We start from the raw sequence: 6,000 nt of genomic DNA on the forward strand, positions 1-6,000 counted from the left end.
GTCTTTAAAGACCAAGGTTGGGCCTTCTAGAAGAGGCATGTTCTTTGTGAATGTTTGATTCTCTGTGTCTTAGTTAAATCGGTCTTTTTGATTTAGTCATAGTGTGTTTTGATTTGAAAGCTCTTTGTGAGCATTGATATCTTCATGGAAGTTTTTTTTAAATCAAGCTCTTTATGAGCTGATGATTGTTTGTCTGTTGCTTCCCCATTTTGGCCGAGGGGGGGTATGTTGGCTTGAAGCTTGTTAAGCTCATCCTCATGGGGAGGAGTCCATTACCCTAAGGTTACTATGTTGCATGTGATTGCCTTGGTGGCATAAGTCGAGTTGTTTGATTGGACCATGCAACCAAAGAGCATATGATTGGCTCACTATTGCATGCTTTACTACATGGCAACACTGCAGCTCATGCAAGATGTGGTTGTGGCTCTTGGAGTTTCATGAGTGTTCTACTCACTACAAAGGTGCATCACTATTTGGAGGCTTGGAGCATAACACCGACTTGTAGACCGCTTGATGAGAGCCGATTTCAGAGCTAGATAGGCTATGAGATTATAGAGAAGGATGCCATGAATTGTGAGCTCCAACAAGGTCAGTAGACATGAGGAGACATGCATGGCCACATATCTATTGATAAGGGTGGTAGATTGGTGATTTGAAAGCTTGCAGTAACAAGTTTTTGTGAGTTGATTATAGAAGAAAGAGTTCTTAGTTATCCTCCATGTATTTTTCGTCATTTCATGCAGTTTAGTTTCTTCTCCATTTCATGCAATTCTATCTAGTCTCTCTTGAAAAATGTCCTTCTGTTGAACTCACGTGATAGGGTTATATATGATGAGTAACCCCCTCGAGATCACGCAAGGCATAGTTTCTTCTCTTGCTCCCCTTACTCCTTCTCATCATGCAAGTGGGATGGAGAGTTTGTTCCACAGTGGGGTGTTTTTAACCTAGATCAGTGTAATGCATCTACCTCCCCCACCTGTAATGGAAGAATGGGGGATGGTGTTGGTAGCACCTATGTCCACTAAGATGGGTGTTTTCGAAGGAAGTCCACTAGCGGGTGGCTCACTCACTCAGAGATGGTTGGAGCAACTTCAGCACACAACAACTACCATAGAAGCAACCTCTACTATGGTGGTAGCAGTGACCGAAGTAGTTCAAGTGTCAAGAATAGAAGATCTTGTAGTGGTCTCTGAGCCTAGGGTGGTCTCTCTGACACCCTCGGCTAGAATGTCCTTTAGATTGCAACCAATCCATGTGCAACTGCAGTTTTGCATGCAGTTTCTCCCTCGCCTTGGAAGATAGTGTTCTACGAGGAACGATTTCTCAAGAGTTGCAGTCATTCAATTGCAGAATGAGAATAAAACTCTGCGGAGTTAGTAGGCACGAATACAGTAACTAGAAGACCGGATTGCGGTCCTGGAAGCTCAGGTACAAGTTGCAAAAGCACACTTGGAGGCCACTCAGAAGTTATATTTAGAGTATGTTTCTAGCATTTAGGAGGAATTGTTACATTGACAAACTATCGATGGACTGGCTAAGTATCTGTGAGAACTTCTTGGTACAGTCAACGTCAATATGGAGCAGATGGGTTCGCTCCTTGATGCTCTCCAAGAGGATGTCCATGCATAATGGGATAGGAAATTTGTACGCTGGCGTGATACAATTGTTTCGCAAACATGTCGAGAGATAGTTTCGCAGCAATGCCGGCCCGGAATGGATGGTGATGTGGGTGCTGGTGCAAGGTCCAGACTGCAAAGTGGTCCTCAAACACAAACAGTTTCTAGGCCAATGGGTTCCAGTAATTCCGCAGGTGGGAGAGGTAGTGCGGATAAGGTAAAGCAACGCTTGCAGAGTGAGTACCTAGGGAGGATTGGCATGCAAAGTATGAAGAGTTGGCTAAAGGCATTGTAGAAGATGTTGGCGTTCTCTGTGTTTTCGGTTAGAGCTGTGTGTCCATTCTTTCAGTTTGTCCTTGCCTCCTCGCCCTCCTTGGTGGAATGAAGCAGATCGATTTTTGGAAAAGTTTCACACATTGTTTCCTGGGTTATCTGATCCTCCCTCATTTGAGCCTATGGTAATCCAGCGGGGCTAACTACATAAGAAGAAGGCTGGTAATAGCAATTGCCATAGGGTGCATGGATTGAGGAGGTTCTGCCTTACTGAACAGTGGTCTAAGCATCAGTCGTTGGATTGGTCAAGGCCGCATCCTTTGCAGTGGTTGATGAATATGGAGCAGGATCGGAGGTTGAATCTCTGGTTGTGGAAGAGGCAGCAGAAAATTGCTGATGCTAGTTTGAGTGGAGTAGTACCTGCAAAGCAGTTGCGGATGGAGTTTCATGAACACAGTGATGGGGGACCAAGAAAAGGTTGGGGTAACTGGTGCACCTGTTCAGTGCATTTCTAGTTCGGATGAAGAGTAAAGATCTGGCGATGGCTTTTGGGTGGCCTCGCAGGAGGATAAAAAGCACCTAGAGTGTGGTGTGCTATTGCACAAGCAAGCAATGACATCCTAGGATGTTCAGACATAGCCACAACGATTGGCGGTTCAATCCTCCAAGCGGTTTGAGTCTTCAACGGTCTCTAACCAACAGTCGGTTCTTGTATGCATGCTATTACTAGAATTTTGTATCTATTCTTTCCATGTGTTGTGAGAGCTCTTGCTTCAAGAATACAGAGTTAGGCAATGTTGTGATCTTCTTGTTCGTGCTCTCTGTATTCTTTCCATAAATGTTTCACATGTTGTTTTATCTCTATTCCCCGTAGCATCTACTTTGAGTTATGACACGGTGAAAAGGAAACTTGAATTATGCTGAGTATGTGCAGAAGTTTCAATGGGTCATCTCTTACATATGCTTATTTAATGATGATTCAAAATATATTTGTGAATTTGAAAGGTCGAATCTGGTTCCGTTAAATAGGAAGAAAAACTCAACTCTTTTTGAGATCATAACAAAGGCAAGGGAGATATGGATCAGATGTGGCTCACCACAAACAGTAAACGGAAGGAGATCTACCACTGAATATACTATGAAGCAAATTCACTTTTACAAATGCTTCAAGGGCCTAGTGAATGAGAGAGAGACACAATCAGGTGTGTAGGACTTGAAGACTGCAGTTGCAACATATAGGGACTTTACTTGCATATTGTTTCATGAGGAGTCAATATTTCAGCTTATCTTGGATGTTTGTAAAGAATATGAAGCAAGGAAGATATCCTACGAGGCACTAGAACATGGGGTAGGTCAGAAAAATGCAACAATAAAGCAACTATCTATTGTTTGGTGGAGACAATTATAGTTTGTTCCACATGAAATAATGAAGGATGTATGCCAACAGTTGCTTGATGGTGACTGCTTCTTTGGGAAGAAGAGTAAGCATAGTCACTTAGATGTAGTGGTCACCAGAATGATCGAAGCTACTTTATCAAAAAATATTTGGTTTATTGAATTTGGATCAAGAGTTGGCCTAGCAAAGTTGTTACTGTCAATAAGCAATGCTCTTTGACATCAATGTGCTTTGTCTTGGAGTGATATACTGGATTCTTGGCCAATGCTTGAGCCAATTGGTTCTCATAGTATATTGTTGTTGGATTTGATTCATCAAAGTAATCTGTTTTCGACAATAGTCTTCTAAGCCATATAGCCTCACATGCACTTGTAGTGAGTGTTCTATATTCTACTTCAGTCGAAGACAAAGAAACAGTTGGCTGTTTGTTTGACAACAATGATATAGCACCTTGACCAAGGAAAAATGCATATCCCTGTGTCGATGTCCTGGTCTCATGATCTCTGACATAGTCAATGTCACAGTATCCATGCAACCTTGGATGACTTCCTCTATATTCTATCCCAAACTGTCTTGTGCCTCTGATGTATCTCAAGACTCTTTTGGATGCATTCCAATGAGACTATTTTGGATTTGCCATAAACTGTGCAAGTGAACTTACTACATAACAAATATCTAGCCGTGAGATAGTTAGATATATAAGAGATCCGATGAGCTGCCTGTAGTACCTGTCATTGACTGTAGGATTTTTTGAATCTTTTGTAAGTTTCAAACTCTGTTCCATGGGAGTGGCTGCAATCTTGCAATCTGCCATATGAAACTTCTTCAGGAGACTGTCATCAACACTTGAGCTAAGTCATGAATGTGCTATCTGAATATCTGCAGAACTCAATTCCAAGACAATAGTGCATAAGTCCAAGATCTTTCATGTCGAACTATGTAGATAAGTCTTATTTTAGTTTCTTGATGAAGCTATCCTTGCTTCCGGTCACAATCGGATCATCTGCATACAAAAGTGCAATAGTGATGTCTTCCCCTTGAACTTTGTAGTAGAGAATGATTTGCATTGGATTTCATGTATGCCAGATCAACAAAATACTTGTCAAATCTGTTGTACCAACTTCTGGGTGCTTGCTTTAAGCCGTAGAGACTTTTCTTGAGATGGAATACCTTATTCTCCTTTCTTGGTTCAATATAACCTGCTGGTTGTTGCATGTAGACTTCCTCGTCTAGGTACGCCATTGAGAAATGCATTTTTGACATCGAGCTAATACACATTCCATTTGTTGAGTATTGCTAGTGATATCAAGACCCTTATGGAATCCATGTTTGCTACTGGAGCATAAGTATCATCATAACCTTGACCATATTACTGTGCAAATCCTTTTGCAACTAGTCTGGCTTTGTATCTTCAGAATGCTTCCATCTGGATTATACTTCACTTTGTATACCCATTTGTTTGCTATGGCCTTCTTTCGTGGTGTCTATTGCATCTTCGAAGTACACTGGCTCTTCTGTAGCCATGATGGTAGTCATGAGAGCATAGTTGGTGGTTTCAACCTAAGTTGCTATGGCTCTACTTGGGGTGTTTCTGGAAATTCTTGCTCTTCTTCATCAACCTTTTCTGTAGATGACTGTGAAATCAGTGTGTCTATCTCTTGTGTGTTTGAGGTCTTCCATTCTGATTCCTCATCAAAGATTACATCTCTGGAGGTAATGACCTTGTGGTTGATGGGATGATACAACTTGTATGCTTTGCTTTCTTCACTGTAGCCAACCATGATGCATTTGCATGACTTTGCATCCAATTTCCTATGATGATCATCATGTATGGGCATATGCTATGCAACCAAATATGCAAAGATGCCCAATGTGTGGCTTGTGTCTAGTGAACGCTTCATAAGGTGTCATACCCTATATCAATTTGGTAAGAAGCCGATTAAGCAAGTAGTTGGTAGTGGCTATTGCTTCTGTCCAATATTGATTCAGAAGATGCCTTTCACTAAGCATTGCTCTAGCACTGTTTGCTAAAGTAGCATTTTTCCTTTTAGCTCTTGCATTCTGCTGAGGAGTATCTGCACAAGTGAATTGTCTTCGAATGCTGTGAGTTCTGCAAAAGTTGATAAATGCTAAAGACATGTATTCACCTCCTCTATCTGATCTCATGACTTTGATTTTTTTGTTTGTCTGGTTTTCTACCATGGCTTTGAATTCTTGAAATCTAGAAAACACATCAGATTTCTCTTTCAGAAAGTAGACCCAACAATATATGTTGTAGTCATCGAGTGGCTAGCATTTCTGTACAAGTGTCCTTCCTTGACTCCTTTTCTTACTAGCTAAAATCTTATGGATTTGTCTCTGATAGTGTAGACTTGGTAGTTGTGTTCTGTCATTTGATCTACTAACAAGAGATTCTTGCTGAGCTTCAAAACGTAGAGTACATCCTTCACCAATCCTTTCGTACCAGTGAAATTGTTCATAGGTAATGCCTATACCTTGAACTGGATTCCGTGTATTATATGATGTGTAGATGATATTATTCTACCTTTTAACAATTTCATCTCTGTGAACCATTCCTGATGATTTGTCATATGAGATGATGCACCGTTGTTGATGTACCAAGGATTTTGATTTGCTTGGTTGACTTGATAGCTGAAATCTTCTTTTGAATTGCAATCAATGTCTAGACACACTGATTCAATGTTTTGCATTTTC

Source organism: Dipteris shenzhenensis, chromosome 29 (genome assembly GCF_047967505.1).
Source record: "Dipteris shenzhenensis isolate YYH24624 ecotype China chromosome 29, Dip_SZ_1.0, whole genome shotgun sequence".
In the NCBI taxonomy this organism is placed as follows: domain Eukaryota; kingdom Viridiplantae; phylum Streptophyta; class Polypodiopsida; order Gleicheniales; family Dipteridaceae; genus Dipteris; species Dipteris shenzhenensis.